At 39.1% G+C, this 25,498-nt stretch overlaps 1 long non-coding RNA gene across 1 annotated transcript in view; it reads left to right on the forward strand.

The window, feature by feature from the left end:
- Nucleotides 1-24,871, forward strand: part of LOC101723881 (uncharacterized) — a 72,863-nt gene extending 47,992 nt beyond the window's left edge. Inside the window, exon 3 of the long non-coding RNA XR_001183039.3 lies at nt 20,968-24,871. This is a non-coding gene — a long non-coding RNA (uncharacterized LOC101723881). The remainder of the gene's footprint in view (nt 1-20,967) is intronic.
- The last annotated feature ends 627 nt before the right edge of the window (nt 24,872-25,498 follow it).

Here is a 25,498-nt window from a genome sequence, read left to right on the forward strand (position 1 = left end):
GTACTGAAGCAGGTGTTGTGGCACTCTATGACAATTTACTGAATCTAAATTGAGGAAGTTGAAAAAAGCAAAGGTCATGATCCACAGGAAGAAAGGAAGAAAGAAAGTCTCTTTGACTGTATTTTTACCTCTTCTTCAAGATGCACTCACCAACTGAAATGATTAATACTAAAAATAAATAAATGAAAATGAGAATATCTCCCCCCAATCAGCAACTTATCTGATTTCTTTAACTAGAAGGAGAGGATTTCATGATTGCTTGACTTAACAAGGAAATAAGCTCGATTTGTAAGAGTTAAAGAGCAATTCTTTTGCTCATGAGTGTTTGAAAGCAAAAATCAAGCCAAGACATCAGACCTTCCTATCTTTAAATAAAATCACATATAGGGTTGAGGCTTGGTGGTAGCATGCTTGTGTGGCATGCATGAAGCCCTAAGTTGTATCTCCAACACTGAAAAAAAATCAAATGCTTATTATATGATTCCATATATAATGCACACTATTTTGCATAAAGTATAGCTTACATTATAGTACGAGCATGCAATATGTAACCCTGGATACTGGATTCTGAATTTGTACATTCTCCTCTTTCCCGGCACTGGGAATAGAGAATACAGCCCCAATAGGAAAAATTTTCAGGAAGGGAAATAGAACATGAACGTTAGAATCTATAACTTGCTTGGTGCTGTAAGGACAGCATGGGATGTGGAGTAAGATTTGAAACAGAGGTCCAGTTAATCACTAATTAACTCTAATTATAGCAGATCATTTAACTTCTTGAGATCTCAGTTTTTCTCACCTGCACAATTGGGGGTTGTTGTATGAATTAAATGAGCTAATACAAGCACCTGGTGGTTCTTCTATATTCTTAGCTTACTTCTGAAGTTACTTTCCATGTTTATGTTTCCTCCCTTTGGATATAAAATATTAATCTTCATGAATGAAATGAAATGTTGACCTTCTATATTTATTGGAACATTCTACTATTTGGTATTGATAATTGAAAATTCAGCACACAAAGACATTATCTGTAAGGAAAACAATGTAAAAATAGACTCCTATTATTGCACTTGGAACATCTAACCTGAATGCAGTGTGATTTTTTTATGTTGTTAACCATTATTGCATGAAGCAGACATTTTTCCAATGAGCAGGCAAATACACTGCTGAAAAATAATTCATATTTTAGCTATCAGTATCCTGTGATCATTTTGGCTTTAAGAAACCAAGCTCCAAGCACATGGAGACAATCTTCCCATGCTCAGAATACTACAGCATTTTATTAACACCTCTGGCACTGTGCTCTCTGGAATCAAAAGTCCAGGCTGGAAGCTCACTTGCCTTAAAGTTCTTTTTTTTTTAAATTATACTTTTAATTTTGAAATAACTTCAGACGTATGGAAAAGTTGCAAAAACAGGACAAACAGTTTCCAAATATCCTCCATCCATATTGCCAAAATGTTCACATTTCACCCTGGTTGCTGTATCATTCAGAGAGAGAGAGAGAGAGAGAGAGAGAGAGAGAGAGAGAGAGAGAGAGAGAGAGATTTTTTTTCACCTGAGCCAATAATAAGTAGTAGGCATAATGCTCCTTGACCCCTAAATACTTTAATGTTTATTCCCCCATAGAAGGACATTGTTTTATATAACCACAGTACAATCATCAGAATCAGGACTTAGCATTAATATAGTTCTGTTATCTAACTTGCCGACATTAGTTTTCTCCAATTGTCCCACTAACTGGATTTGCAGTACTTTGCTACTTCCTGTCACCTTCTTAATGTCTTGCTTCACCCTGTACATTGACACTTCTGTGAACCAGAGACTCCTATTCTCATGTAAAGAATTAGTTTAGGTATCTTAAATAATTAGCTCTTACAAATTGTTCAGAGTGGAAGCATATTTAAATTTGCATACCAGACTTGTTACCACACTTAGCAACTCCATGTGAGTCACATGATCACATCTAAAATGTATTTTGGGCTAAAACTGAAGACTTGCCTGAGTGCTTGTGCTTTTTGCAGAGATGGAAAGTTAAGCAGCCTAGAGAAATCCTACCAGCAGTGTGTTTGGTAGCAGCCTCAATTCCTTCTCTGGTCAAGGGGATGCTCAAGACCTTCCCGCATCTTTATTATGTGAATTACATAGGATAAATAAAGCATTAGGGTAGAGCCTGGCTCATTAGGTGCCTAAACACTTAGAGATGTCATGGATCTTTTTTATTGGAATGAATGAACAAGCAAATGCACTTTGTTTTGCATGAAACAGGATAAAAGTTAATTTCAATTCAATTTTCCACAGCTTTTCTAATTAAGCTAAATAGTAGGCCTCTTCATGAAGGAAAAAAATAATCACATTTTAAGTTAAGAGAATATATTAAACTAAAAACTGAACAGGGGCACGGGGTTATTTTATTTGTTATTGCATTGGATATTTTATTTACATCACAATAAAACAATACAGCCATATAATTTCTAAGGGATTTGCCAAGTCGTATTTCTAATCCTTCTCTAGGAGGTTTTAAAACAAGAAAATTTAATGGCAAAACTACGGAAAACTAAAGGGCTTCTTCCTCCTTCTTTGTTTTTTTCGCTCCCTGCCTTCTTTCTTTTTCTCTTCCTTTCCCCCTCTTTCTTTCTTTTGACTTTTCTTCTCTTCCTTTCACAAAAGAATGTCTAGTTCGGAATGTGACCCGGAGCTGATTAGCCAGACAAATAAATAAACAGGGCAGAATACACAAATATAGGTGGCCGCACCTGCAGGCACACAGGACAGCCGGGGAGGGGCTTGGCCGGCGCTGGCCCTTGCACCAGGGCTGACCATCCTCCAAGTGCAGCTGAAGGCCGCTTCGCCTCCAGCAAGGTCAGAGCGCAGTGCCACGGGAACAGAGGAGCATTGTGTCCACGATCGTGTGGAGACCCTGTCCAGCAGGCTCTGCTGTGCAGCTGCACCTTGGCCTCCCGGTGGCAGCAGCACGAGGGCCTCCCTGGACAGCATCTGCCTTCACCTGCGGGCCGCCTTGCTTCCATGAACCTGTCAGCTGTGAGATGACTTATCTTGGCTTTTCAAAAACTGCTCCAATCCTTTGATGAATGTGAGCATTCCCTATTTGTACAAATTGCCTTTAGATGAGAAGTTATTTTGGCCTGTTGTGGGCATTGCCACCTAGAACCAAAAGCTCAATGAGAACTATGATTAACAATTATAAAGCCAATCCATTGAGCCGTGCCATTAGTTCAGGGCCAGCATAAGTAAGAGCTAATTATAAGTGAAAATATTCAAACTGAGAAAGGCAGTTCCTACCCATTAGAAAATATTACTACTTTCTTTTTCTAGTAAAATATTTTCTATACTATTGGCCAAATTAAAAGATAATTCCAATCTTTATAATGAATGTGTTGAGGAAACTTAAATTTGAATTTTGGCTTAGTTATAGGTTTTTCTCTTTTGGTAAAAGAAGTCCAAATTGATTGCTTGATTATAAGTAATTCAGTACATGGCCAGCTCTTGAGAAAAATAAACACATATTTTTAAATTAAAAGTTTTCAATTTATATTTTATTACCAAGCGATTCTATGGGAAAATAAGTTCAGGGAAAATTTTTGATCATTATTGCTCCTTCATTTTTCTTATTGAAGTAATTTAATTATCATAAAGACACAAACATTAGCTTCAGTACTGGTCTTCTCACATCTGTTAGTAAAGATTTGATTAGGGCTACACAAATGTGCTAGATTAAACTATCTAGTTGGTGAAATTCAAGCCACCTGGATATTTTAGCAACATCAATAAGAATAATTCTCTTTTTCAAAATCAGTAAATCCAAGCTATATTAAAAAGAATTAATTAATGAGTGCCAGATAGGCAAAACAAACATTTGACAATGAATCATATTATCAAAGGTTTTGAGGGAGATCCCTCTCAGCTTATGTTTAGATGTCAAATTATATTACCAAAACTAAACAATCTGTTAAGATGATGTCTTAATGCAATAAGTCTCCAATGCCATCCTTTTTTTTCTTCTTAAACATTCTTAGTAGGAAAAAAAGATATGCTTTATTTACCAGTGCTAATCAAATCATAGGACATTTGCCCCCAGATTTTACCTTGAATATTTCCATGAGCTGATAATATCATTTAAATCCAATCAATAAAGAAAATGAAACTATCAATGAAGCTTGGTTAACATATTCCACATTATCTCTTGAAGTTTGCTTCCTAAGGAGCTAGTAAAGATGGGGATTGAAATTACTAATACATGAAAAAGTAGGTATCTTATAAAATATTTAAAGAATTATAAGGGACTCAAGAAATCATCAAGTAAAGACATATGTTTATTCTATTAATGGGCAGGTAGTACATATTTTAGGTTTTTTAGGCCAAGTCATTTGTCACAACTTTTCTATTATGCATTTAAAGTCAGCCAATAGTAAGCTAATGGACATGGTTATGTTTCAACAAAGCTTTATTTATAAAAACAGAGTAGATTTGGCCCACTGCCAATATTTGAATGATTCTTCATGGAATCCAAATTCTGTACTTTAAAAATCAGACCCCTTAGGTCTCTTGTGGGAAAATAACTTGCCCAGTGCTAAAGATCATGTTCAATAGCAAATAGAGCTGCTGCTGAACTCGGCCCTTCCGACTTCCAGGCAAGCGTGCACGCCCAGCTGAATTAATTGTGATGATGTGTGGATGTTTGGCCATGTCCAAATGGAAGGTCTGCCTCTGCCTTAGATCACATCTGAAATACCTCGTGCATTTGATGTTGATGGAATTGTGATGTGTAGATGATTCCTCAAGTCTCCAGAGAATAAGTTGCTTTTCAGAGACCTAAACAGAATCACAAATAATAATTTTGGGGGAAGGAACATGAACATCCTGACAGTTAACCAAGCATGAAAATGCTTGGCTGGAAAGCCACACATGGCTTGCTTTATTAAAGACCACTGCAGCCCTGGAAAACTGCATTTCTATTGAATATTTATAGCAAGTATGATTGAATAAGAAGAATTTAAAGTGGGAAAAAACCCTCTGTGCTGTGATTCCAAATTAAATCTTATTTTCATGGTTGACAGTGTTTTGTATTCCTCAGGTTTGCATTATATAAAGAGCCATCTTCTTACAATGTCCTTTTCCAGCACCAAATAACAAGACTTTCTTGATGAACGCTTGAGTCACCAACTTCCTCTTTCTAGTGGGGTTTCTCCTTTTTCCATAACTCATTCTGTTCATGTGAAAAGAAGTAGAAGATGCAGGTCCCTAGGAAATCCTAAGTGGAGCAGTGGTCTGGGTCCTTTTTCATGGGTATATGTGGGAGAAGGTTTTATAACCATTGCTCTAAAACCGACAGTTCAGAAAGACATGATTAATGAAAGGGAATTGGATGTTCAAGTCAAAATGGTCCATCATTAACTAACTAAATGAAACGGGGTTTTCAAGGGGCAGTGGAGCACATTCTTCTCAAAAACATGGGCTGTGTTCAGAATGTTTTACAGAAGGGGGTGGGAAGGTAGGGGAGGGAGCCATTACTTAATAGTTCCCAGCTTGCAAAGGTGAAATAACCCACACTATATATGTTTTTTTTCTTTCTTCTTTCTTTTTTTTTAGTTTGGTTTGATGTTGATTTGCATATTTCTTACCCTACAGATGTAAATGCAGCTTCTGTGTGTCGTGAATTTTCTAGTCTTGAAATCACAAATATGGTTTCCATATTAATAAATGCAAATAAAATACTGCTACTGTAATGTTTTTTTTTAGCATAGGCATTTTAAACCAAGTGAGAAGCAAATTAAGCTGTATTATTTGCTACTTTAGCTTATATAGGTAAAGAAGTATGAGTTCATGCACAAGATGATACACACATTTACGTGAAATAATATTTTAACATTTGGGTTTCTTTTTTGATCAAAATAACAAAACAGTAGATTGCAAATTGTTTTATAATACTTCAGGTTAGAAGTTAACATGTATGCCATATAAAGTACAGCTTTAGAATACAATAAAAATCCATACATTATTAAAATATTGGAGCAATAAATTTAAAATGTTTTTCAGGTAAAACTTTGACACCCCTGTATCTCCAAATCCACCAGATTGCTCTAGGTCAAGGATAGCAAATGCATGAATGATTCAGAGGAACACCTTTTGAACTTTCCTCAGCAAGACTTGAGCAGTAGGATAACTTAGAGCCCCAACTAGAATGCGTGCAGGTGGCCATTTCTCAGCTGGAAACATCTTGAAACAGTTTTCGTGCCTAGCAAGGAGGCTCTTGTGTCAGAATGGGGATTGCTCAAGGGGGAGGGCAAGAGAGTGTGCAAAGGAGCACACATGAATGAGTTCAAGAGCAAGACCAACTATCTGAAAGGCTACTGGAGCAGAATCTCATTACCTTGCTCTCAGAAGTTGGCCTGAGTACACAAAGTGGCCCCAACTGCACTTTTCATCATTTTATTTCCCGAAGGAATTTCCTTTTTTGTTTCTGTAATAAACTATTAAAGAATATAGGACACCGTGAAATATATTATTATTATGCAAGAAAAAGAAAGACAAAGAACAAACTATTGAATTAGAGTGGATCCCTGGTGTTGAATGTTTAACTGTAAGATTTAACAAATGTCTGCATTTTTCACGGATGACAATCTTGGCTGAGCTCTGTAAACTATCCTGCTTATCATATAGATTTTATAGTTTATAGTTTTATATTAGCCTCATTCTTTGCTCTATTCTTACTTTTTATTATTTGTTTTTCCCCCTAATTTGTGTTTTCTTGAGGTATTTCATGCACCCTTAGAAGTTACTTTTGGTCCTTTTTAGAACTAGAAAGAGTCACACACGTAGTGTGAGTTTTACACCATTATGGAAATTTGAAGATGGTATCATTCACTGCTAAGCACAAATTATTATAAGAAAAGCTGAAGTCATTAGGCAAATAAAGGATTAGAGTTAACAATGGATGTAAACCTAGAGTATAATGAATGAATTCTCTAATTGCTCCTCCTGTGTTCGTTCATTAAGCCTGGCTATCGAGTGGATATTTGGGCATCTGTCTCCAACATCTGTCATCTCGGCAATTCTCAGGGCTGATTCCACAGAAGCCTGGGAAGAGGGCTGGGTCTGTCTTCCTTCACTCTTGTCTGCATTTCCCTTCAAAATCTGAACATGCTGAAATAAACCCAAAAGCCATTCTTTAGTATGTTAATACAACAATAGGCAAAAGCACCATGAGACAGGTTTAACCAACCCAAGAATTCCAGGAAAAGATTGGAGAACATGCTCATTTCAACCTGTGCTGATGTAGGTTGTACATGGTCCTCAGTGTGACAGCTCCTGACCATGTGTCATTCTTAGGTTCAGAGCTTTCCTGGTGATGAGACAGTAGGTGGAAAGACATCTCTTGGGATAGATGAGTTTCCCCAACACCATGATCTATTTGTTGAGAACAAGAAGTTCACCGTCAATGTGGTGACTGTATCACATGACCCCTCCCCAGCAATAAGGATCTTCATAATCTTACTGTGTTCATAGACTAACTGTATGAGGAAGAGATAAGCTTTTCTTTTTCTGGTTTTGTGATGGCCTTTGTTGGACTGGTATTCTACATAGCACACTCATTTGAAATTGGAGGAATAAGGAGTCCTAGAAGAAGGTAAAGGAACAGAAAGAAGAAAAAGGTGAGTCTCTTTATCATTTAATCTGCTTACTAAATTCCAGGACTTCATATTTAAAAAGAATCATTTAGTAGGCTATTATAGGAAGGCAAATATAACACTTTAGCTGAAGGGTAGTTGGCTAGTGAAAGCAATCCCAGGATGAGTTCACAGCTAGAAATTATGCTGGTTGGGGGTACCATGCTGTGTTAAAACACTTTTCCTTTCGATATGGGTGACAATTTGGATACTCAGTTGAAAAGAGTTCAGGATATGTCTATCTGCATATATCATGAAGTGCACCAGTACCTTTATTTTTGGCTTTGGCTTGTACCTGCAGGTGGTTGTGTATATAAATACTTGCTCATGGGCTTCGTGATTATTAATGACAAACATTGGGATCTTTCAGAGTTCCAGTTACATGAATATATTAGGAAATTCTTTCCTGCATGAAAAAATGTGACTTTTCAGAGTTTTTGTTTCTTTGCAGAAAAACAAGTTCAGCAGGTCAGTGACACGATTGTATTCAGAATTTATTTGTGGGGCTTTACTTTCACAGGCTATGTGGGGATGGAGGGCGCTGTATGGGAGTCCCTGTGTGGAGACAGCACACAGGATAGAGAATCAGGAGCTTTAGTGTGGAGGTCAGAGTCTAGAGCCAAATAAATAGCCAAGTGACCGCAGCAGGTATCATCTTTGCCTCCTCTTGGTTTGCAGAAGATGTGCAATTGTTGATTCCTAAAGTTCCCTCCTAGGCCTGACTGGTGTGGATATTGTGTCCTTTGCCCCTTGAGGGAAACAAGGCTTATTCTGCCAGGGTGGCAGTCTCAGAAAATCATTTTTCATTGGTAAATTGCCTCTTTTCCTTCCTTTAGGAACCACAATTTTCTCTGAATGTAAGTTGGTAGCATGCTTGCATTTGGAAACCAAGATAAAAATAAAATCTGAGTATCTGAGGGACCAGTCAATCCGGAAGATCTCATTTTATCACCCTATGAATAAAGTGCATTTATTCATTGACTTTTTCATTCAACACAGATTTACTAAGTACATGTGGTGGGCCTGATGCTATGAAGAGAATAAAGAAAAGAACAGGAGAGAGTACTCCCTGCCCTCCTGGAATGCACAACTGAATGAAGGACATGGATTTTTAAAAATAATTATAATTACATAGAAAGAAAAGAATGGCGACCTACAGAAGTTGTGGGGATATTTAGGTCGGGAGACCCAATCCAACCTAAGGGTCTGAGAAGAGCTCTGAATAAATAGGGCCTGGTCAGTGAGCAGAGAGGGTGTGGAGTGGGAAGAGTGAGGGGAAAAGTCACTTATTCATGCTCTGTAAATCACATGAGAGGCGGAGACATCTGCCACTGGTAACATGATCTTAATGGGCACCTCAAAAGGGGCAAGTGAGACAGGAAAGGATGGGGAGTTTGATGCCACCCATTGAGGGACCGCTGGATTCACAGGATGTATTAGACAGGTTCTTACTTGCAAGCAATAGAGCTTAACTCGGGAGGATCGAAGCACAGAAGGGATTTGTTCAAAAGGGTACTGGGAAAGGCCTTTGTCTTGCAGTTAAGATGGACTTAGAGGGAAAGGATGTACTCTCCTGAAGCAACCAAAAAGCCAAGAGAATATAATGAACAGTGATTTCTGAGATGCTGAATATCAGACCATGAAGATCCTTGAGAGGTTCATGGATGATGAGCTGAGCCTGTGCTCCCTCCACTTACTGCCTGGAGAGTTTCTGGGCTGTGGTGACAGGGAGTTGAGCTGGTGAGGCCTTGCAGACTCACAGACTTGAAGGGATGGAGCAGAGAATCTGGGGAGAGGGAAGGAACTAGAGTTCATGAGCAGAATGCCAGGGAAAAAGCAGCACATAGGAGAATTCCAGAAGTCTGCAGAGCATGCCCATTGAGTAGGCAGCGGATAGGAAGAAACCATCCAAGCCCAGGTGGAGTGCCAGCTGAGAGGACAGGAGGTCTCGATGTTCACGATCAGGGAAAGCGGATGTTCCCATCACCCAGAGTGGGAAGTCTCTGATTCACAGAGCACTGGAGAGTTCACCTTTGGGGCCTTACTTCAGCAGTGGGAAAAAATATCTTTATGTCACGCATGGCTCTGGTTCCTCTAAGGAAACTTAAAAGCAAATCTCCAAGGTGCCAAAGTGTTTTCTAATAACTATGTTACACAGTAAAGCTCAAGAACATGTACAATAAAACTAAAATATCAAGCACTCTGTAAGAGCTATAACAAAAAATCAATCCAAACCAACCCAGACTGACATAGATAAGAAAAATAGCAGATATGAATATCTTATGAAGTATATATGTACGCCATATTTTAAAACATTGAGCAAATCATAGGTATAAAATATTTTTGAAGACTCAAATTGAACCCTAAGGAGGAAATCTGCAATAAATGAGACAGAAAATACATTGGAAAGAATTAACCGCAGTTTAGACTTTGAGGAAGAAAGAATCTATGGATCTGAAGACATCATTAAAAAAAAAATTAAAATATAATGCAAAAGGAAAAAAGTGTTTTTTTGTAAAGAAAGAGTTGTGAGACTGTAGAGGCCAAATATGTCCTGAACTAGAATCTTCAAAGGAGAAGAGGAATGGAAAGGAGGAAAAACGTTTTTTAAAATAAAAATTTTTAATTTCATGAGAGATGTATAAATCCAGAGATCCCCCCAAGAAGTAAAAATCCAAGCCCAAGTTGGCATGGTAGTGTACACCTGTAAATCCTAGCATTTTGGGAGGCTGGGGCAAGAGGGTCACAAGATCAAGTCCAGCCCGGGAAACTTAGTGGCTTAATGAGAATGTGTCTTGAAATTAAAAAAAAAAAATATATATATATGTATAAAATATATATTTTATATAAAATACATATATTTATGGGGCTGTGGGAATCTCCAGTATCACAAAACAAACATCAACCATGTGATGCATGACAAAAAACACATGAATATTAATTGTAATCAAATTGTTCAAAAGTAAAAATAGGTTTTAAAAAAAATCTTAAAGAGTTAAGGGAAGGGTCATATTATACACAGAATAAAGAACATGAATTCTAGCAGGTTTCTGGTTTAAAACAATGTAAGAAGATAGTATTATAACATCTTTATAAAACTGAAAGAAAAAAATCTGTCAATTATCACTCTATACCATAAAAAATATAATTCACAAACAAGGTGAAATAAAGACTGTTCCAGATATACACAAGTGGAAAAAATTCATCAGCATCATACAGAAAGAAGGGAAGAGGAAACGGATGTCAGGCAGAAATATAGATTTTCACAAAGGAATGGAGAACACAGAAAAAGGTGGTGGTTATAAGTTAAATAAGGTTTTTTTCTTCTTTTTTGGTTTAAAAATATTTCTAAATAATATTTCATTATTAAACAAAATAATAATGGAGAGGTGTTTGGAACATACAATGTCATTTGAAGGAAAATCACAACGAAGATGTATCAGTGTTTACTAGAGGAACAGATATAACACAAGAATTTACAAGATTGGCTTACAGTGGCCACCCACCAAATTGGACGAGGAAGAGTGCAGAGGGTCTGTCTGCACATCGGTGACTGAGAGATTCAGTCCAAAGTCTGGAGCTCACTGCAGTGTCCCGTGAAAGTCCGTATCAGGAGGCTGATGGGTCTGCGATGGAAGCTGAAGAGTCTACATCAGAAGGCTGAAAGATCTGCACTGTAAGCTGAATGGTTTGCTCTGGAAGCCAGGAGGTGATGTCCAAGGTGAAGGCCAAGACTGGAGCTCCTCAGAAGAAACAGAAGGAGATCCATCCTTCTTCATTTCCTCTTTATACCTTTCAGGTGATGAGCCACCCAAGGGTGAGTCTTCTGCACGCTAGGGTGTGGAATTGCTGAGGCGATTTAGTTGAGCTTCTCTTACTCAAGTTGACACAATCAATTAAACATCACAGATGTATAGTGTAAACCCTAATAAACAACTAAATAACCACAAAGACATGACTAGTCAACCAAGAAAAGAGATAAAATAGAGTAACAAAAATATCCAGTGAATCCAAATGAAGGCAGATAAAAAAGGAGGGAAATGAGAAGAAAGAACCGAAGGAATGAATAGAAAACAAATAGCATGATGACAGACTTCAGCCTATTTTTATTCTTAAATATAATAACTGCCAATGATCTAAACATCCCAATTAAAAGCAGAAATGGTAAGGTTGAATACATTGTCTACAGGAAATCCACTGTATACAGACACAAAGAGGTTAAAGTAAACAAATGAAAAACATATACTATGCCCACACCAATCAAAAGAAAATTGGAGAGGCAATATTAATGGTAAAGTAGATTTCAGAATAAAGAAAATTACCAGAAATCATGGTCATTTCATAATGAAAAGGTGACTGCTTCATCAAGGGAGATAATGATGCTAAGTGCCTATGAGCTTCAAATTACATAAAGGGACAATAAAGAACTTAAAAAGCCACAATTATGAGTTACAGATTTGAACACCCCTCTGTTAGAGAAGCAGACATTCACTAACAACATAGAATATGTAAACAGCACTTTCAACCAAATTTGATCTAATTGACATTTATGGAAAACTCCACCCAACAACAGAATATACATGATTTTAAAGACATATAATGCTTTCACCAAAGACTATATTCTGGTCCATAAAAACACATGCTCAAAAAATTTAAAAAGAATTCAAGTCAGGATAGGATACATTTTCCTGACTAAAATGAAATTAAATAGAAAACAGTGACAGAAAGATATCTGGCAAAGCAGCAAATATTTAGAAATAACTTACTTCAATCCAAAAAACTCAGTCAAAAGTCTTCTAGACGTAATTGACAGATTCAGTAGAGTAGCTGGATATAAGGTCAATACTCAAAAAACAATACCCTTCTTATACACAAATAGCAGACTCATTGGGAGAGAAATTTGGGAAACAATTCCTTTTACAATAGCATCCCCCCCAAAATGAAATATCTAGAAATCAACCTAACAAAGGAAGCAAAAAACCTCTACACTGAAAACTACAACACTCTAAAAAAGGAGATCAAGGAGGATATAAGAAAATGGAAAGACATCCTTTATTCCTGGGTAGGAAGAACCAATGTAGTGAAAATGGCCATACTCCCAAAACTACTATATAGATTTAACGCAATGCCGATTGAAATTCCAACAACATACTTCACAGAACTAGAGAAAACAATCCAAAAATTCATTTGAAACCAGCAGAGACCTACAATAGCAAAAGCAATTCTAGGCACAGAGACATGGCAGGGGGTATTACAATCAACAACTTAAAACTATACTACAAAGCTACTGTGATAAAAACAGCATGGTACTGGTAAAGAAACAGACCCGAGGATCAGTGGAATAGATTAGAAGATGCAGAAACAACTCCAGACATACTCAGCCACCTCATCTTTGACAAAGGAGCCAACCACCCTCACTGGAGGAAAGATAGCCTATTTAATAAATGGTGTTGGAAAAACTGGATTTCAACCTGCCAAAGATTAAAACTAGACCCATACCTATCACCATGCACTAAACTAAGATTGAAGTGGATTAAAGATCTAAATATTAAGGCAGAAACACTAAACTTGCTGGAAGATAAGTTAGGTAGAACTCTTGAAGACATTGGCATAGGAAAGGACTTTATGAACAAAACCTCAGTAGCACAGGAACTAGCAGAAAGAATCAACAACTGAGATCTCGTCATATTAAAAAGCTTGTGCACTGCAAGAGAAACCACCAACAGAGCTAAGAGACAACCTACAGTGTGGGAAAAAAATGTTAGCAGCTGTACTTCAGACAAAGGACTACTATCTAGAATATATAAAGAATTGAAAAAAATCAGATCCCCCAAATTTAAAGACCCAATTCAAAAATGGGCATCTGAAATGAACAGACATTTCTCAGACAAAGAAGTAAAAGCAGTAAAATAAATACATGAAAAAACGTTCAACATCACTGGTTATTCAAGAGATGCAGATGAAAACAACACTGAGATTCCACCTCACCCCAGAAAGAGTGGCTGCTATCAAGAAATCAACCAATAACAAATGCTGGTGGGGGTGTGGAGAGAAAGGAACCCTTCTCCATTGCTGGTGGGGGTGCAGACTGGTGCAACCACTGTGGAAATCAGTATGGAGATACCTCAAAGAACTAGGGCTAGAGGTCTGATTTGACCCAGCTATTCCCCTACTGGGTATCTTCCCCAAAGAATTAAAAGAATCTTACCACAGCGATATATGTGCACCCATGTTTACAGCGGCACAGTTTGTAATAGCTAAAACTTGGAAACAGCCCAAGCCCCCATCAACTGGAAACTGGATAAAGAAGATGTAGGGTTTTTTTTAGTGAAATGGAGTACTACTCAGCCATAAAGAATGAGAAACTAGAGACATTTATAGCTAAATGGATGCATATTGAGGCCATACTCTTAAGTGAAATAAATGGGACACAGATGTGTAAATACCGAATAGTTTCTCTGGTGTGAGAAACTGAAAGTGTAAATAAGGGTTAAAATGATTATAAATGAATAATTGATAATTTGAAATAGGAAAAGGTCCAAAAGTGTAGGGGTGATGGGAGGGGAAGGGGAAAGGGAAGAAGGGAAAGGAAAAATTATGAGAAAAGAAAAAAGATGGAAACAAAATCTATGTAAATAGGGAAGGGCGGAGGGGGTGAAGGGCGCACAGGTAATGGGGGAAAAAATAAGAACCAAGATACATCATGTACAGGTACAAGCACCCAATGGTAAATGTAAATGCATTGTATACCTAAAAGGTACCAATAAAAGAATTTAAAAGAAAAAGAAATAACTTACTTCAATTCTAAATTGGCCGCAAATAAATCAAAAAGGAAATTAGAAAATCATTTCTTCTGAATTAAAATGTGAATGCAACATATCAAATATTGTGCAATGCCTAATAACAGTACTTATGGTTAAATTTATAGCACTAAATGCTTATGTTAGGAAAGAAAAAAATCAAAATCAATGACTTCATTTTTCACTTTAGAAAGCTAGCAAAAGAAGGGCAAATAAAGTCCACAGTAAAAAGAAAGGAATGCTATAGATCAGAGCAGAAGTCAAAGGAATAAAAAAACCAGAAAAACAATAGAAATAATGAACCAGAAATTAGTTATTTGGGAGGATCAATTAGATTGAAATATCTGTATCATACTGACCAGGAAAAAAGTAGAAATCACAAGTTACCAATATTAGGAATGAGAGTAGTAAGTGACAATCACCACAGAATCTACAGATGTTAAAAGAATAAGGGGGCTTTATGAGCACTTTTATGTCAACCAATTCAAAAGCTTAGCATGTACAAATTGCTTAAAAGACTCAAACTATCAAAGTACACTCAGGAAGAAACATAATCTGAACAGCTCCTTGTCTACTGAAGAAGTTGCATTTATAGTTAAAAACCTTCCTACAAAGAAAACTTTAGACCCAAGTGATTTTACTGGTGAATTCTTCATTGGAAAACTTAATAATAGCAATCCAACACAAACTCCTCTAGAGAACTGAAAATGAGAGGACACTTCCCAACTTGTTCTGAGGGGTCAGAATCACTGTGTTAGATAAACCAAACATATAATAAAAACACCTGTAGACCAGTGAACATAGAAGTGAACATTCTAAAGAAAACTTCAGTAAATTGAACCCAATAATATATAAAACAGTAATTATCATGACTATTATATAAAGTGAATTTAATATTAGAAAACAATCATAATTTAACATGTAAGTAAGCATAAAAGAAAACCTACTACGTGACCACGAAAAAATCCATCAACTATTCCTATGGAAAACTTGGTAAACTAGGAATAAACAGGGCCTTTCTCGAGCTGATAAATGGTGCCTGAAAATCTACAGATAATGTTACACTTAGTGGTAAAAGGCTGAATATTTTTCTTCCAAGAACTGGAATAAGACAGAAAGTCTACTCTTACCAATTCTATTTAACATTTACTGGAATTTCTAGCAAATATAAGTTAAAATAACAAATAAAAGTCATTCAGATTGAAAAGTAGTAAAACTGTTTGTATCTGCAGATGACATGATGACCTAAGAAAAATACAATAAAATCTCCCAAAATATTATTAGAATGAGAGTTTAGAAGCCCATGATCAATATGCAAAATAAAATGTACTTGCATCTATGTCTGTATCCCAGCAATAGTCAGGACTAAAATTATTAAAGCAATACCATTTCTAATAGCATTATATGAAGTACAGTACTTAGGATTAGACCTGAATAAGTCATTATCCCTAAACTAGATCTGAATAAAGATCGATTCCTAAAGAAATCAGGATTAATATAGATATGAAGACAGTGAAAACTGTAAAATCATGCCTAAATGATATTAAAGAAAACTTTATATATTGATACCCTCAATAAGTTCTCATCAATAACTTAAAGTACTTTAAATATTATTTCCTTAGTCCACCTATAAATCCAAGCAATCATAATCAAAATCCCAGCTGATGTTTTTGTAGAAATTTACTAAGGTGTTCTAGAAATCTCGATGATAACACAAGAGTCTGGAAGAGCCGCGACAACAATCAAAAAAGTAAACAACTCTAGAAGACTAAAATTCCTGACTTTAAGGCATATAAAATTATAGTAGTCAAGACACTGTGTTATTGACATAAAGATAGACCGAGTGGTCAGTGGAATAGAATAGAGTCCAGGGGGCTGGGGATTTAGCTCAGTGGTTCCACTGCCTGCCTCACAAGTGCAAGGTCCCGAGTTCAATCCCCTGTACAAAAAAAAAGAATAGAGTCCAGACATAGACTTAAACATGTACAGACAACTGATTTTCAGCAAAAGTGCAGAGCAGTTCCATGGCAAAAAGACAGTCCTTTCTTCAAATGGGCTAGAACAATGGGGTGTTCTTTTGCAAATAAATGTAAAGCTATAAATCTCTGAGAAGAAAGCCTTTGTGACTTTGGATCAGGCAGAAAATGCTTTGCCCTAGCACCAGAAACATAGTCCATAAAGGAATCAGTTGGTATACTGGATTTTATAAAAATTTAAGATTTATGCTGTATAAGGGACATTACCATGAAAGTAAACAGAAAAGTGACAGATTGAAAGAAAACATTTGCATGATGTTCATCTGGTAATTAAAACAATAATAAGAAAGCAAAAATGGGTGGAAGATTTGAAAAGACTTTTCATAAAAGAATAAATAATAAGCACAGGAAAAAATGCTGATTAGAGAATAGGGAAGTGGAAATTAATGCTATCACAAAATACTACCACATACCTGTTAGAATGACCAAAACTAAAGTCTGACTAAGCCAAGTGTTGGCGAGGATGCAGAGGAATTGGAGCTCCCATATATCCCCAGAAATGTAAAGTGGTAGAGAACTTTGGAAACAGTGTGTCAGTTTTGAAAAATGTTAAATATTAACCTACCATATAATCTGGCCATTCCACTTCTAGGAATTTACTCAAGAGAAGTGAAAACATATGGCACAGGAAGATGCATATGTGAGTGTTTATAGTAGATTTATTTATAAAATAGCCAAAATTTGGAAACAACCAAATGTCCATCAATAGGCGAATGAGTAAATACATTGTGGCATATGCACACCATGGACTACTCCCCACACAGTAGGAAAAAGAGGAATGAACCATTGATAGGTAAAACAACATAGGTTAATTCCAAACTACTAATGCTGAGCAAAAGAGGACCAACAAAGCAAGAGTACAAATTGTGTGATTCCACGAAAATAAATTCTAGAAAGCGTGGACCTATAGTGTCAGGAAGCAGATCAGTGCCCAATAACAGATGAGGATGGACAAAGAGAAGAAAATTTTTGGGTGATGGATAAATTTATTATCTTGATTATATTGATCAAAATTTATCTAACAGTGCACTTTGTACAATTTACTTGACATCAATAAAAGCTTTATAACAATCCAAGCAAAACCTGTATGTTTGAGGCCAATATGGTAATCGTATCTATAATAGTTGCAAAGCTCATATAAATTGACATAAAATACTAGTAATCTAATAGACAAATAGGCACGATCACACACAAACACATTTTTTTAATGTCCTGTTTTTTTGTTAGGTTTTGTTTTTTACCAGGGATCAAACTCAGAACCTTGCACTAGCAAGGCAGGCATGGCACCACTGAGCTAAAACCCTGGCCCAAACATATTTTTTAAAATAATAAAAATATAGCCAAGTGTTTTAAATGAGAAAATGTTCCTCTTCTCCGAAACAACTCAAAGATATCAATTTTATTTTGCAAATTAGGAAGTATTTTTAAATGACAAAGAAACCCCATCAGGGTTTATCAAGGTATATTCCTAGATATCATATAAATTTATATTATTCTTTGGACAACAATTTTGACAATATAAGTTACAAATAATGTAAAACTTGACTTGGGAAATTACTTGAGAATTTTTTGATATTGATCCAGTAATTCTACTACTGGGATTCTATTCTAAGGAAGAATATTCCACAAATGGAAACATCCCACTTTCCTACACAGATATTCATAGCAATAGTATTTATAATAAGGAAGGCTTGGGAATAATCTAAAATTGAACCATTAGTAATTTTTTTGTTGTTACATCAATTTCCTGAAAAATTATAGAGCCATATAAATTTTATTTACAATGATTTTATAATAACTGGGGGGAAAGATAATGCTATAATATTAAAATAAAAAGCAAAGTACAGAAAATCACAGGATAAAAATTACAGCAGTGCTTTTAAAAAGTATTTTCACATGAAAACACAGTGAAGATGGGATTTGAATGCATCAAGATGTTTACCGTGGTTTTCTTTGCCATTCTAAATGTAGAATTGATTTTTTTTCCTTCTTCCTGATCTTTGAGTATTTCCAGTTTTTTTGTTTGTTTTTGAGATAGGCTACTGTGGCCTGGAACTCCCAGGGATCCTCCTGTCTCAGCCTCCCAATGCTGCGATTGCAGATGTGGGCACCACACCCTGAAAGTATTTCTAATCCTTAGGTGATTTATAATATTTTTATATTAAGAGGAAAACATCTTTTAAAAATATAGGACCAGGAAGTCTGGCTGGCTATTCACAGATTTTACACTTGGAGAATAAAGGATTGTGTCCTTCCCCCCATGCCCAGCCCCGTTATTTGGAGGCACTAAATCTAGTCTGCTCTGACTTACAAAGTGATATCTGAAAAGCTCAATTTCTGTCTTTGTCATCAACTAACTCTCCTTGGGCCAAGGCTTTCTGTTTAAATCTCAGTTTCTTCATCTTCTCAATGAGAGGATTGAACCCATTTTACTCATCCCTGCATCGCAGATCTCCAGAGCATCAGCGCTGGGCAAGGTCCCAGGGGTGGGCCTGAGAGCTGCAAACGCTCCCGCTCCTCAGAGTCCCGGCTGGCCTGTAGGGAACGGTATCGTCCAGCTTCTCCAGAGGCCCAGAGCCAACAGCATGCACATATAATTAAGAGGGAGTTTACTCGATTGGCTGAGAGGCTCAGAGGCTGGATAGTGCCACAGTGGTCTCTGCAGGCTGGAGAGCAGGGGAAATCAGTAGCAGCTGCTCAGCCGAAGAAGCTGAAAGTGAGAATAAGAGGAGGCGATGGTGCAGCCCTAGTCTGGGGCTGATGGCCTGGAAGCTCCTGGAGAGTGGCTGCTGTGAGTCTGCCTTCAAAGGTGGAAGAAGCTGGAGTCTGACGTTCCTGATTGGCGACAGCAGCAAAAGTGCAGCCCTGCAGAAGGATAGAGCTTGTGTGCACGGCTGTTGGTGGCTGTCCCTCTCTCATGCCATTCAGGCCCCAGCCTATTGGACGGTTCCACTCATATGCCAGCTGGGTCTTACCCCTCAGTTCACTGACTTACAGGCTGACGGTCTCTGGAAGCATCCCACAGACCCCAGTTGGCCTTGCCCATTGTCCTGGTGTCTCTCAAGCCAATCAAGCTGACAGGCAAGGTTAAGCATCACAGACACTCATGGAAGAGAGGCTTCTGAGTGCTGGTGATTTTTCATGAAGATGGAGCAGACAGCAGAGTGGAATAAAAGCATACAGAGGTCTCTGTGGCTGAAAAGAGTGAGAACAACCCACATAGCAGCTGGAAATGCACCTATGGAAATTCACTTATATCCAGGAGCCTGTCTGTCTCCAAGCTAAGAGGACAGATAAGTTCACAGGAAAAAAAATATTTAAAAAATCAGACACAATTAAAACCTAGCCTGTTTTCAGGCACCTATAATACATCCACCATTGGATCAGAGAGAAGCAAGAGCAGGGGACTTTCCTCGGAGACAGAGACAGCAGCAGTGGGCATAGGATCGGAGGGGAAACAGGCAAGATGCTGCTGATCTCCGTGTGTGCATGGAAGGGTCCCTCCTAGATGCCACCAACTTACAGTGTTTATGAGCCAGGTGACTTGGCCCCAAAGACTGGGGGTTTCCAAGTTACTACTTGGGAAGACAGCACTGAACGTATCCCAAGTTTTAGTTTCAGGGGAAGATTACATCATTCAAGTAAACACTTTGACCTCAGAATGCATCCTCCCAACTTCTAACCACCCTGCCTGTCTTTTCCATCCTGGCCTTTTAGTGCTGATGACTCCCAAGGAGTTCACTGCTTCAGATACTCATGGGAAAATGGGCCAGGCACCTTTAACCTGGATCAGCATCATGCTTCAGATATAAGCCTGAAAAAGAGAATCTATTTTGACTTTCTTCTGTAACTAAACAGTGATCATTTGCTGATGGTTCCTTGTGCAATTCAAAAAGAAAATGATTAGATGTATGTAGGCAAGTAGCAACTTGTGACGACAGTTTCTGCGAAGATGTAGAATGTATCAAAAAATATATTGCTAGGAATTCTCTGTTTGTTTTCATTATCTAATGTGCACTAGGTTTGGGGGAGGTGAGCGTGTGTATATGTGTGTTTCCATGTAGGGAGAAAGTGCAAAGTTATTAACATTTTCATCTGCAGAAACTGATTGGAATTGTGTTCATCGGCTCACAAGTAAGATCTATTACAGGGTACTGGTTGGCAGTGTCTTCTGAAAAGAACATCATGAATGAGACGTTGTCACGTCGGCAGCACTCCTAGCGGCGTCTTGCAGACAAGGGTTTTGAGGGGCAGTTTTAAGGGGCCTGGCTCGAGTTGGAGGGCCCTCCAGGCTCTGGGGAAAGGCTTGATAACAGTTAATGGGTCACACTCCGGCTTGTCACCTTCTCAGGAAAAGCTGATCTATTTTCTAAGTCCGCCAGTGACAGGATTATTATGTAAGTGCTTCCGAAATGCTTTCATCTTGACTGTTTCCCTCTGCAGCTGTGGAAGGGGCTTTGCCAAGAGAAGCAAACAAGAGAATGGAAACACGCCCTGTACCGATGCCCTCGCTTGCACGCGTGAGGGCGGCAGGGACTTCGTGTCCAGCTGTCCCCACTCCGCCCTGACTCTGGAGATGAGATGAGGCACCTCAGAGGATGGATGGGTCACTACTTTCGAGGATGCAGATGGCAGCTGTGGTCCCTTCTCTTTGCTCAGGACAGAGCTGTCACGTGGGAGCATCTTCCACTCCTGCCAGTAATGCCAAGTCCATTGCGAGTGTGTATGCTCGGCCAGGGCGGCTGCCTGGTGTGTGCAAGAGGTGCAAAGTGAGAGGGTTTTCTTCCCCACACTGCCCCTCGGGAGTCTCACGCATTCCCCAGGCCTCTCTCTCGGCGCCATCTTTTCTCGTGTCTCCCGCCCCTTCTGCGCACTGGTATTAGAGATGCTCCTATTTCACTGTGAACTGACTCAGTTGGACTTTAAACATTGTTTTATATTCCTTGCTACAATTTCCATTCCAGCCAGGAGTGTCAGAATCTCTGAAGTGACCAATTTATTCAAAGGGCACACTCTGGCCAAAAGCCTGCTCTGACCAAATATGTGTGTAGTAGGATTGTCTTCAGCATCTCTTCCCCTCCCCGGTGGCAAGTGTCCTCAGGAGCTTGTGGTGAGCAAGATACCATGAATAATTCTTTCTCCGCTACCCTTGCATGTATCCTGGGCACCATATCTCAGGTCATCTTGGGCACAGCTTACAAATAGCTGTTACCTTCTCCCTGGAAGCTGCTGTGTCCATCAGGAGCTGTTGTGCTTCCAGCGGAAGGGTGTGACAGCGCTGGTATTTTAGGCTCCTAGGCAGAGAACAAAGGAGGCAGACTTTTTGAAACACGGTAGGGGTATAGGCACCTAGATCGTTCTTGGAGGTGATTGTCCAGAAACTATGGCCTGGAGACACTGCTGAGTTCACTGCACTGAACTCAGTTTCTATGGTGCTGAGACAGCAGGGTGGCTTTTTGAAGAGCTTCAAGAATTAGCCCCAGGCCCGCAGTGAGAGAGAGAGAGAGAGAGAGAGAGAGAGAGAGAGAGACTGTGAACAGTTATGCAGATTGTGAATTGCTAGAGGGGTACGTGTATGGAGGCACGATTCATATGGCAAACACTGACACATGTTTATTATGACAATCAGCCAGCAGAGACTAATGTATACACGGACCCAGGGCCTTGTGTATGCTAGGTAAGTGCTCTACCGCCCAGCAACAGCTTTAGCCCCAGAGGCCTATTTCTAATTAAGAGACAGGAGAGGCCAAGTCGGATTCCAGGAGAGACAGGCAGGCTCTAGCGTCTTCCTTGTGGGCTCTCCCCACTCTGTCCATCATTCTTCCCTGTCACTCAGGCCCAGCCATCCTCATCTATTTTACCAGCTCCTAGGCTGGCTTGTTCCACAGTGTCCTTGAGGTCCCATGTGCCTGACGGGCCCTGACAGGTCTGCCCATGAGCTAGCCAGCCCACAGCCTCTCCCCTTCCTGCCCCCAGCCTCTGGTACTCCTTCCCTTCATGGAGCTTCCTGCAGCGCTCCCTCTCACCCTAGTCTTTTCACCTGCTGGCTTTCAGCCTTCCTGGTTTGAATGAGAATGTACCCTAACTCATGGCCTCAGCTGTGAGGGGAAGAGAAAAGGGAGCCCCTCAACTTCTGATGAGGGAAGTCCATGTTCCTTAGGCAGGCAGGACTTAACTATTTTGGGACTGTGACCTTTGGTGTTCTGGAAATCCTGGCATCCTTTCCCTCTCCTGACAGCACATCGCATCTTAGCTGGGGCTGTCATAGGCAGCCCTGCCCTTCCTGATCCAGTGCCCTCCAGATTTTGAACTTTGAGCCTTACAATCAACCTCGGCTACACCAACTTTCACTGTGTTCCTCCAAAGCGCCAAGACCCTGCTGATTCAGGCTCTTCATTCATGCTGTCCTTTTCGCCTGGAACTACACACATCCCCCAACTTAAGCTCAACAGCCCACCCCTCCACAAACTGCCGGCCACCGTATTTTCAAACCTCTCTCACTGTAAATGTACTTCCTCAGAAAGCCTCCCTGATCCCTGAGATTAGATCTCTTCTGTTAGATGTGCTTAGTGTAGGGGCAGCAAACTGTTTCTATAAAGGGTCAGAAAGTAAATAGCTTCATCCTTGCTGGCCATCTGGTCTCTGTAGCAACTACTCAACTCTGCAGTTGTAGCAGACATCGTTCATAGATGATAGGAAAATGAATGGGCACAAAATGTGTTCAAATAACATATTTTGTTAAAATCAAACAAACAGGTAGTGGGACATAGTCCATGAACCATAATTTGCCAATCCGTGCCTTAGAGCAGGGATCCCTAACTCCTGTTAGGCTCTGGGCTACAAATGAGGAGGTGAGCAGCAGCAAAGGGAGATAAGCTTTATCTGTATCTATAGCCACTCCCCATCGCTTCCTTTGGTGTCTGAGCTCCATAACCCCCTACTTCTGCCCTCCTGTCTGTGAAAAAATTCTCTCTCACAAAGGCAGTCCCTCATGCCAAAAGGGTTGGGGACCTCTGTCTTAGAGCATCCTATCTTTTTACTTCCTAGTATTTATAGTAATATGTAACTAAATCATTGTATCTGTGTGCTCTGGAATATCTGCCCTTGCTCCCTAAACTTCTTTTCTACAAAAACAGTGATCATGCCTACCTTGTAGCATCCAGCCAGAACAATAGGCACTCAAATAAAACAACAAGTCAAGCCACACCAGTTTACCCATCAGCCTTTATGCTAAGCCCTCAGTTTGAGCAATGGGAAAAGGACCTTTACCCTTTCTTGTAGATGATGATAACTTGAATGATAAGGAAGCTAGGACAGCAAGAGTAGAGGTGTAAAAGAGGCTATCTGATGCCTCACTAAACATACAGAGGGCGAGTAAGCATGTGGAAAGATGTTCAACATTACATGTCACTGGGAATTGCAAATTTAAATGAAGAGCTACCACTACACACCTATTAAGATGGCCAATATCAAAAGCATTAACAACATCAAATGCTGGCAAGGATGTGAAGCAAGAAGAATTTTTGTTTGCTGCTAGTGGAAATGCAAAATGGTACAGCCATTTAAGAAGGCATCTTCACAATTTCTTTCAAAACTAAGCACCATGCCCTTACCATATGATCTAGCAATCATGCTCTTTGATATTCACCCAAAGGAAAGGACAACTTATGTGCACAGAAAACTGCCCATGGATGTTGGTGGCAGATGTATTCATAACATGGAAGCAACTCTGTGTCCTTTGGGAGGTGAATTAAGAAATTATATACAACTAGACAATGGAATATTATTCAGCACTACAAAGAATTGATCTATCAAACCATGAAAAGACATGGAGGAGACTTAAGTGCGTATGACTGAGTAAAAAAAAAGCCAGTCAGGAAAAGCTACATACTGTAGAATTCCAATTATATGACCTTCTGCAAAAGGCCAAGTTTTGAAGACAGTAAAATAACAGTGATTTCCAGGGGTTTAGGAGAGGGAGGCATGAAATAGGCCCAGTGCAGATGTTGAGGGCTGTGACACTACCCTATGTTATACACAATGATGGGTGTGTGTAATCCATTCTATGTTTGCCAACCCCTATGGCAATGTACAACACTATGAATGAACTCTGTTGTAAACTATGGACTACGGGTGATACTGATGGGTCATTGTAGGTGCGTCAGTTGCAACAAATCTGCCCCTCTGCAGGATATCTACTGTGGGGGAGGTTGTGCCTATGTGGGACAGGGTACACAAGAACTCTGTACTTTCTGCTCACTTTTGCTGTGAACCTAAAACTACTCAAAAATATACAATTTATTAATCTAAAACAGTCTATTTTTTAAAAAAGAGACTAGCCCATATCACGGTCCAAATAAAATTTATTTAATAATCAAAATTTGTCTCTGTCCTTACTTCCTAAAACTCCGTTCCCTAAGACATTATTTCAAAGAATCAGAAAGGAAAAGGAAGAAAACAGTCAAATTACATCTCCAAACATACCTGATGCTTGAGCACACTATGTCTTTGGCACCATGTTTCAATTTCATCGTGAATCTCTAGAGAATAGAATTTATTTTCCTTTGTCTTAAGACCCAGGGATGTGAGTGGCTGTGAAGGGTGCTTGCCAGAAGTGGAGAGAATGCTGACTCAAGGAACTAACGGCGCGAAACTGACAACAGAAGAAGGGTATACTGGCTTGGAGAAAAATGCTCCACCTGAAACATGAGCTGGACCCCATTCCCCTGTGCTTAGTTGTTCCCTGGCTCTTCACAACTCTGAGAGTCAAACCCCAATTTCTCCCCCATACTTAGAAGGATCTTTGTGAGCTGGTTTTACACAAACTCCCCAACCTCATTCCCTACTACTTCCTCCCGCCACCCTGGCTTTCTTGTGATCCCTGCCTCGGGACCCTTGCTGTTCTCTCAGCTTGGAGAATCTCCTCTTCCTGCTGCCCTTCTCTGATTAAATGTCACTTCCCCAAAGAGGCTAG

Source organism: Heterocephalus glaber, unplaced genomic scaffold, assembly GCF_053883595.1.
Source record: "Heterocephalus glaber isolate CG9 unplaced genomic scaffold, H.glaber_assembly_v1.0 deba00001497, whole genome shotgun sequence".
Taxonomy (NCBI): domain Eukaryota; kingdom Metazoa; phylum Chordata; class Mammalia; order Rodentia; family Bathyergidae; genus Heterocephalus; species Heterocephalus glaber.